The sequence below is a fragment of the Trematomus bernacchii genome, unplaced genomic scaffold (assembly GCF_902827165.1).
Source record: "Trematomus bernacchii unplaced genomic scaffold, fTreBer1.1, whole genome shotgun sequence".
NCBI classification, from domain to species: Eukaryota; Metazoa; Chordata; class Actinopteri; order Perciformes; family Nototheniidae; genus Trematomus; species Trematomus bernacchii.
Window position 1 is genome coordinate 14,405,999 of NW_022987720.1, and position 10,763 is coordinate 14,416,761.

Here is a 10,763-nt window from a genome sequence, read left to right on the forward strand (position 1 = left end):
ATAGTGAAAAAATAATCATCAGCAGCTATTTTAGAAGTTAAAGCCGTTTTGACCAAACACAACAAATGATATACTGTACCAAGTACATTGTTTTAATAATGTTCTACTCTTTTTAGACTAATAGCTTAATATTTGTGTGTGTCCTTACAAAACATAATGTTTTGTTAGCATTGAAATATTTTTTTATTATATATTTGACGTACTACACTATTATTTTTTTCATTATATTTTCGACAAATTATACTATTTTGTCACAACATCTAATTATATCAAATTGTTCGTGATATTTTCAATACTTTCTATACATCATACTATAGTATTTAATTTCAGACATTCTATAATATGATTATAAAGTCAGTCCAAATCCACATGCTGGACAAGTAGGACACATCTCTTTTATTTTGAGTTTTGGATTAATCTCTTATAGCAAATAATTGGAACCAACAGAGACAGGAGAGCTTCGATCTGATTTTAGACCCTGACATTCATTGGAAGTTACGGCTTGGGAATTGACAAAGACATTTGCTGTTACACAACCTTTGCCCAACCAGCTCTGAGATTCTGTACCCCAAATTGTTGAAAGCCAGTAATCCAACATTCCATCAGCAATACATATCAGATACGTTTCTTACAGGGAAGCAGGCCCCATAGGTCAGCGATCAGATAAGATTGACATTCTGACTCATTGCATATCATTACCTGAAGAAGAGACTGTTTCCAATCAATCAATCAATGTTTATTTATATAGCCCAATATCACAAATGTTACATTTGTCTCAGTGGACTTCACAATTTGTACAGAATATCAGTATGACAATACGACACCCTCTGTCCTTAGACCCTCACATCGAAGAAGGAAAAACTTCCAGAGAAACCCCACAGTTTAAAGGGGAACATGGGAGAAACCTCAGGGAGAGCAACAGAGGAGGGATCCCTCTCCCAGGACGGACAGACGTGCAATAGATGCCGTGTGTAAATTCCAATCTTGTTTATTGCATATTCAGAAGTAAAGAGGTCATCTCATAACACAGCGGATGAAGAGAGTTTAAGGAAACAGGCACCAGTTCATCTCCGACACTAGGGTGCTCAAGATCTAAGGCCAAACTCTGCTGCCTGTGCATACAGGGAAACATGAACTGAGGCAAGGACACCAGTGGAGAATGAATAGAAGGACACTAGTAAAATACATCTCCATCAGTGTTTTTTCCATATTTTATGAAGATTTAACATTTTATATTGAAAAATCTTGTTATTTAATATAATTATAATTAGTATAAACTGAATTTATCTTCCACATATTTGGTTATGCAGAATGAGAACATCTGTTTAGGAATTATATTTCCTCACGGACAAAGCAAACACATTCCACATACTCACTTTATTTTAGAACTATTTTTCTTTTTGTATTACTTTTACTATCTGTTGCATTGTTGGAGAAGCCTGTGACATAAGATTTTCAACTACATAATTACTCTGTAGCTATGTTAGTTTGACAATAAAGAACCTTGAACCTTGAACCTTGAACCTTTACAAAACAAAGCAGAGTGAGATCATGCAGTGAAATATAATAAGCCCTGGGTTTATTTGGACCTATAATGATTAACAGTTCATTATAATAGTTTTCAATTGAGCTTGGATTCTATCGGCCCGCCATTCATGAAGTGTTTGAGACGATCTATTTTAAACGTATTTATAAATAACAGAAGTTTAAGATGTCAACATTGTTTAGTAAGTGAAAGTAGTGATAGAGTATGTTTGAGGCAAGGATAGGAGACAATAATATAAAAGGTGAACATGGCCTTGGAGGCAGCTATAATGATTCATTGAGCTATAATTAAAGCCAGATTCAATTACAGCTATATGGTGTTCAGTGGCCTCTGTGTATGAGGCAGACTGGATATAATTCAGCTTTAGAAGTCGATAGAAGATATAGTGGACTTGGCTTTCACCTAAGGGCTTTTTCTGGAGATGAATGAGATGACCTTCAAAAGTAAAGAGGTGAACCTGTCGCTCATTTCCCTCTTTGAATAATGGAGTTGAAATTATTATCAGTCAGAAACAGAAGTGTGTTTCATCTAAGGCACCTAAAGAGTCCTTAACGGTAGAATACATATTAATTTTTACATTTCAAACTAAAGTTAACCTCTTTAAATGAGTGGAAGATCTGACGTAACTCTATTAACATCTACAAATATATTAATGCTTTGTCTTAGATTTATACATTTCCCAAAGTGCCAAAAACGTGTTATCTTACCTGTTTGATTTCTGTGAATGTTTGATTTGGATTTTTTTTCCTGCTTCCTGAAATAACGAAGATGTTAGAGTAAATCAATTGTAAATCCACAATATGGCTAAAAACTAGTATTGGGACATCTTCATATTTTTGTGTGCTCTAATATCTAATATTTTCATCATATAAAAATGTGTCTGTCCAAACAAAGATGTTTGGTCTTTTTATCACTAAACTTACCACGTCATGCATGGTTATGCAATAATATAACACCTTTTTATAATGTAAGAACATCATCTAGTGAGCTGTGACCACTAGATGGCACAAGCAGGACATGAGGCAGCCAATTATAGAGTAGATCATTTTAGCAGGAGACGGTGTTAAAGCTGTTCACCCTAAAATAGTTTTGTAAGGATAATGTCAAGATCCTGATTCTTATTGCCTCCAGGCACCAAGAGACATGTCAAACACTCCACTTTGTTTACTTACTTTAGTGCAGTGAGAAACAAGATGAAATAAAAAGCTGGTAAATACATATTTCTCAGGAGTAATTCTGAAAAATGACACTTGTGGTTGAATCAGAACTCAACATGTGGTAATGATAACACGCAGCGGGGGTCTGCTCTCCACTATCCGCCCATCTAATGTAATCTGTGTTGCCTCTTGGGTACAGTACAGCGAGAAGGCCACATTGTAATCTCCCCAGATGACTTTTTCTATAATGTAACTTGCACCAAGTAGATTTTCTCAGTGATGGATGAGCCACAGAACAAATGATTGCACTAGTGGAGGCTCCTCTCTAAAGGTTTCCCTTGTGTCCTTGATTTCATTGCTCTCCCCCCTCAGGCTGTGTTATCTATCACTGTTTGGCACAATACATTTTATTGAAGAGCACACGCACACACACTTGATGCACACACACATACACACACACACACACACACACACACACACACACACACACACACACACACACACACACACACACACACACACACACACCACACACACACACACACACACACACACACACACACACACACACACACACACACTGTATCTGTTATAGTGACTGTGATTGTTTCAGGTTTTGTGGATTTGAAATTGTCCTATTTTAATTTAAATCAACATTTTAATATTAAATGTGGGTTATTTATTTACTTTAGCAAATTGAGGAAGTTTTGTGTTGAAGGGGTTATGGCAAAGTTGGCCATTTTATAATGACATGTTTTCAAGTCATCCCGAAATGACTAACAGAGCCGGAAGAGGTGTTGATTTCAAATGTGTCAGAAACCTTTAAGTAAAAATCCAAAAGCATACTTCTATTGTGCACATTAACACCACACACCATATATACCCATATACACACATATACACACATATCCCCCCCCCCCCCCCACACACACACACACACACACACACACACACACACACACACACACACACACACACACACACACACACACACACACACACACACACACACACACACAAACACACACACACACATACACACACACACACACACACACACACACACACACACACACACACACACACACACACACACACACACACACACACACACATACACAGCCTGCTTCCTGTATTTATTATGCCAAATTTTGAAAACTCCATTAGTAACAGTTAGAACATATATGAAATATACATGCATTTCAATAAATGTTCATAACAAAGAGTGTTGTGATTTCGAATAGGTTTTTGCTGCAGTGACCCTTTAGTTTACTGACGCATATTAATTAGACGCAAAAAAGACACCTTCATTGCTGAAAACACAGCTCAGAATTGTATTCAAAGTATGCACATACAGATGGAATAAATTGCATACACAGTTATGCACAACATTTTAGTGTCCATATGAATATCTCAGGTGGTTTCCTCGTGCATCTTTCCTGTTTGTCCTCTTGAAAGGCCTTTATTTCCATAAGATGTTCCCTGATTTCTTTGTTAAAGGTTTCTCTTTCCTTTTTCATGTAGTCCTTCTCCAACTGAAAGGTATTTCTTTCCTCAGCACACTCTCTCTGAACGGCCTCTCTCGCGCTGTTCAGGCTTTGCTTTCCATCTCCAGAGCCTCCTTCATGATGTTTAAATGTGTCTCTTCACATAATGGTTGGTGCTTCTGCTTCTGTCTGCCGCTCCAGCATGTGGTTCTCCACAGGGAACCAGCCGGCTGTTTCCTGCCACAAATGGTTGCTTTGGGGGTAAAGCAGCGACTGGCTCTGCATCACTGGAGGCTGGAGGGGAGAGTACTTATAACCACCATTGGTGAAGAAACAGTTAGCCTCGCTGTACTCAGGGATGTCGTTTCCCTGAAACTGCTGGACCTTTTCATCAGAAGTACTATTCACCATGTGCTGGTGGTGGTTGTTCTTGCCAAAACACTTTAGGTGAATAGAGATTCATCTATTCTATAAGGAAGAGAAAATCAGCATTGACTTGATTTTTATTTAACATCACCTTTTTGGTGTAGTTCAAACCAACCAACAAATCTTACAGTTCACTTTTTTTAATTAAATGTTAACAATCTCAATAAAAATGGTTGAACTAAGCCCAACCCGTCTGGAAACCTACAGTTCAACTGTTTTTATTCCCAACTACTGCTTATCTCAGAGATACAGAGATCTGTCAGGAAAAACTTTTTCTTACATGACAATCTCTTTATTTGAGATATAGATTGCAAGGGGGAGACAGAAGAGAGGACATTGCCTGTAATGGTTGACCGGTTCGGGATTCAAACCGGTTTACTAGGCAGCTCCAACCACTGAGCTATCCGGCAGCCCTCACTTTACATTTGAACAATTTTAATACTTACTACCCAAAAAGGTCAAGAAAGAAAGTTTCAGGGTAATAATAAGTGAAGTACTGTTCCCCATGTGCTGGTTGTGGTTGTTCTTGCCAAACCACATCAGGTGAGATTCATCTTTAAGGAAGAGAAAATCAGCATTGACTTGATAAAAAGTGATGAACACACTTTTTTTTTAAACTAACCTTTGTGTGTAGTTCAAACTAACGTACAAATATTACGGTCAGACTCAGAGATATAGATTCAGTCAGGAAAAACATTGTTTTACTTTACATTTTAACAAATGTAATACTTACCTACAATTTGATTGCTTCAACGCCGGCTTACGATATTATCCACAAAAGGCATTTGAACATATACAATTGTTGATCACCACATTCATAAGAGTGGTTTAGTGGTACACACACACACGCACGCACGCACGCACGCACGCACGCACGCACGCACACACACACAAACACACACACACACACACACACACACACAGAAAGATGAAGGGATCAAACCATTTATTTTTGCAAAATTCTGAGAGATTACAGTGTGTGGATCTATTACGGATGTGTGTGTAAAAAAGTATAGAGGAAACATCTGTCTGTTTGTCAGAGATAATCAGTCTGTGTGTGTGTGTGTAGTAATATAAAAGGAAATAGAGAAGAAAGTGCATTAATGTGTGCACTGATAACAGACTGCTGACTCTTCATGTGGGATCAGGGAGTTGAATCATTGCTGTGTCCTTTCCTCTGCTGTCTTTCAGTGGTGAGCTCCTGGCAGTGACGTGCGGTGAGGTTCATGGCTGGTGAGGCACTGACTCACTGAGTCAGATTTACAAATATTATATTTTGACCTTAATCGAAATATTCGGTTATTTTCAAAAGCTTTTTTAGTCTGATGCTTCGATTCATTTTAAACAGACCGTTCAACAAAAGGATACCCAAAATCTAAATATTGGATTGTTCTTTCTTAGTAAGATCCCATTTTCATTACAAATGTGGTCTTACCTTGACTTGAAGATGAAGTCCATGCTATCCTTCTGGACAACAATCTCTATTACTTTTTTGTAAAAGTCCCCCTTATCTTCCTGTAGTTTCAAAAGTCTAGTTTGTTGTTACGTCTACCGTCTCTGCGTAGAATTACAGTAGCAACAATAACCTGTGGGCTCACGTGCGCCCCCTTCAGTGCGGCAGAGGTTATGGCTGCCTCCCCTGGTGCATTTTCATTGCTGTTGAGACCAGCGAGCCTAAATATCATATATACGTGAAATAAGTTATTTAGAGACTATGGATGGCGAGGATACATGTAATAAAGGGATCTACATACATTACATTGGTGACCTACAGTGAGATGGTAACAGGCATGCGCTTAGGGCCCGCTTTCCAGACAGTTTCTGTGGGGTGACGCATTCTGAGGTGAGGCAGATCTCATCTGTGCCTCACCTGACTCCACAGTAACTGGCTTGAGCGCGCTCACAAAATAAGTGCCCGCGCTAAATTAGTGCCCGTGCTCCAGCAAGTTACTGTGGGCTTACGAGAGGCAGTGCTCGTCCCTGCCTCACTTCTCATCGCTCCCGTAGCGGAGTTCGGCAAATTTGCTGATTTTGACTATAAAAAGCGATTAGAATCATACATAAATCACACTTACAACACAGATCAGTGGAGACATTTTATTATTATTACTATTTCGTTTTTCTTTAGTTGTTTTTCCGTTACATTGGAGTATGACAGGTGAGGCTCTGCCTCCCCTGCCTCCACTGACTGCACGTCGCTGGCTCCTGGACATTCAATCAAAGCTTGCCACTGCTGGACGGTCAGCAGGACACCTCGAGGTGTCTGCAACTAACAGGCATCACAGCCTTTCAGCATGACCAGCCTCGCACAGACGACACGCACACACACACACACACACACACACACACACACACACACACACACACACACACACACACACACACACACACACACACACACACAAACACACACACACACACACACACACACACACACACACACACACACACACACACACACACACACACACACACACACACATTTAGAACTTCACTTTCAAAGTCTTCCTGTAAATCCCTTTAAGGGAATTTGTACGGGGCTTTAGCTCATCAGGCCATGACCATTTGAGGTTTCAGAAATTATTATGACACACCGTGGTACTAAAACTATCGCGAAGGATCTCCAAAGTGTTGACACACGACAGTCGGTCAGGTGACGTTGCATTAGCGGAGTGGATTATTAGCAAAGTTAACTATTACAATTGGCACTAATTTCCCAAGGGCTCTTTAGGAGTACAATGCAACTGCGCTCTGGTTAATCTGTGGCTTGTGATTAAATTGGTAATCAACTCTCCTAAGCAATAAACACAGTCGTCAGGTAATTCATTATGAATCAGCCCCAGGTCATGGCCAGTAAATGTCTGCGTGAAATAAAATATTGCTGTCATGTCTGTTACTTTGTTCTGTTGAGGGCACATGGTGTTCCTAGGAAAACAAACTATATTCTAATTGAATTCAGTAAATATACTGTCTAGATGCATACACATGTAATTCAGTATGGTGGAGTATAAACCTTTGGTGTATGTTTGAGTTGGAAATGCAATTATGTCACAAATTTCTCTTTTTTTATATTACATTTGCATGGCCTTAATAATAGAGATTGAGGTGGTGGCCAAAGGTTTCCAATAAATCAGGAGGGAAATGATTTCTGTATTGAAGGTTGGACAATGGAGAAATCCACTTTGTCAGAAGAGAAATGAAGCCTCCCATTCAATCTCTCTGCCTGACATGTTCTGTACTTCACTCAGCTCTTTAGGGACTGCCTTAATGTCAATGTACGATTTTATCTTTGTTCAAAGTCCAATTATCTTTCCTTTTTTTCACTGTCGCATTACTCTCCCTAACATGAATGTGGAGTATAAAAGCATGTGATTATCTGCGAAGTTTAGAAGATGAAATCAAACTTCAATTTCATGTTCTGTTCTTTGACTTAAAAACATGCTGTTGTTATTTATAGAAAGAAATCAATATAATATCCTAACAGTAAAAAGACAAAGGTTTTAGCCCTGTTCTTTTTGGTGAAACATATTGTAGAAACGGCGGATGATGGAATAAACCAAATGTATAAGCTAAACTCACAATGTAAATAGTAGCATGCCCAAACTAAAATGTTTTCCAAAAACTAATTCTGACTTCTTAAAATATTAAACTTGTGGGAGTTTTTATGGGATCTTATTATACCGTTTCATTTGACAATGTTGCTGTAACACCGCCTCAGGTTGGCTTGAAGTGGATATTGTGTCGATGTATTCGGTGCAGCTTCACAATCTATTCCTGAGTTATGTTGAGTCAAATTGACCGTGAATACAAATATTTGGCAAATGATCTGTTCAAGCAGAACATATTGAACCTTGATCAAAGGAAACAGGGGATAAAGTATGTGCTTCTTTGATGTACTGATGTGAAATCTGCAACAAATTAGGACTCTCGTTTCCAGCTTATTCAAATGAGTTTTTGTCTCGGCTAACATGCCAACAAACAAATCCTAAAAGTTAAGTTCATGAGCAGAGGAGCAAGTGGCCTGTCCTACATAGGATAAAACAGCTTGAGGTAAATAAGATTAACATCAACGTTACAGTCAAAGTAATTGTTTCATAAAAGTTGCACTAGAGATTAAATGAGTTAGTCAACAGAAAACTCAACTATTTTGATGATTCATTATAAACAATGTATTTATTCATGGATAATAGAACAAATAATAAAATAACGACAATTTAATCGATAATGAAACTAATAGTTAGCTGCAGTGTAGTTTCCACAGTTTTTGCAAGTAAATGTTATTATAAGATCAGAGGCAAGCTGAAGAGACACAGAGATGTTTCAGTCTATGTGTTTCATTGAGATAGAAACCAATTGTTGTGCTTATAATGCCATGAGCATGCTTTTGGAAAAGCGGATGTTAAACCCTTACAAATCTTCAACAAATACCTCTGTTAGAAACACTAATACAACATGAATCATACAAAAGCAGGCCTGAATTATCGGTGCGCCTGCATTTAGTAGGGCTTTTGGTACTTGTTGGACTGTTACATTATTTACACACCCAAATTCAACTTTGTGAATTTGGATGAGCATTTTTCTCTCGAAATAGATTCCAAAACACACAGGAGTATTAGATCTTATGGTTTATACAATTCTCTTTAAAGAACTTGTAAAGCTTCTGCTGTGTGTGAGTTCCCTCTCTGCAAAGGCATCCAGTCTGTTTGCAATGAGTTGCTGATGCACTATGGCTAACCTGCAGGCAATTTCCTCTGCCAAAATATCTGCTAAATGAACTGAGACTGAACTGAGACTGAACTGAGGATAAACTCCCAGCCTACAGCAGCTCCAGATAAGAGTCTGTGGCAATGTGTAGAATAACAAGAGAAGTTAACCAAAAACCCAGAATAACTTTCTACAATATTTAACTTAAAGAAATTGAAACTCCCGCTCTGAAAACTAGAGCACATAGTACATCCATTTATTACCGTCATTCCTGCTTCTGCTTTTGAGCCAATCTTCAAGTTGAATGTCATCTTTTCCTAGCAGTCATTCATTCACATGTAATTTCATACTGTACGTGCAGAGAAGATAACTATTTTTGAGTGCCAGTGCCCTCTGCTGTTGCTATAGGATGTTCCTATATGCTGCAAAGCTTCATGGAGCAGCAGGCTCAATCAGGTTTCAAGCTGATTGAGCCTGCTGTGGCGTGACTCCATCCATTGTGCATTGTGCGTGCTGCTGTGTGAAACTGAATAAGAGAACATTTCAGACAATATAAAGGGTACGTAGCATGAACACCGGATGGAAATTGTACCTTGACAAGAAACTGTACATTTGACCCAGCATGACTAGTTTTTGTCCAGTTTCTTTATGTAGGGTTTTCAGGTGCTTTGTGTCGACTCTGTTCACTTGAAAAAGCTTCCAAGACATGACACATTGCCGGGGATGACTGCACTCACTCCAACTCTCTAATATTTATTTAATTGAGGCTTCAAAACACTTCTGTTTGCCACTGCATTTTGTTAGAATACATGTTGGGCTATTTATTCGTATCGTGCACTATACTGCACCCTTTTTATTTTTATGTTCATACAGCTTAATTTGAGATAAATACATCCCATCTTATTCCTTCTTTCAATGCAGCATCACTAGTCTTGTTATGTCTGTAAGTTCAAATATTTTGGTAAAGAGTGGATATGGGGAAATGCTGCAGACTTACATTTTCCCAAAGGATAATTCCTCCCGACTTTTCCTGTAGCAGCTCCATCAGGATGACATGACGCGACAAGACGCGTCTGACTCACTTTCAGAATATACTACATCAAAAACGTGACTTATCCCATTACATTACATTTGGCTGACGCTTTTATCCAAGCAATTTAAAATAAGTACAAAAACCATAGAAATTCAAGTCATACAAGTAAGTGCTGGTGAATTAGTAACAAGGCCTAAATTAACTTTTTAAGTGCTTTTTTAATTACATTTTATTTCCAATAATTTAATTACCAAGGTACAATCGAAACAGGTCGGTTTTCTATCATAGTTTGCAGTTTGCGAAGGAAGATATGCAGAGTTTCTACTGTCCTGATGTCAATGGGGAGCTGATTCCACCACTGAGGAGCCAGGATAGCAAACAGGCGTGTTTTTGAGGGGTACCTGGGTCCC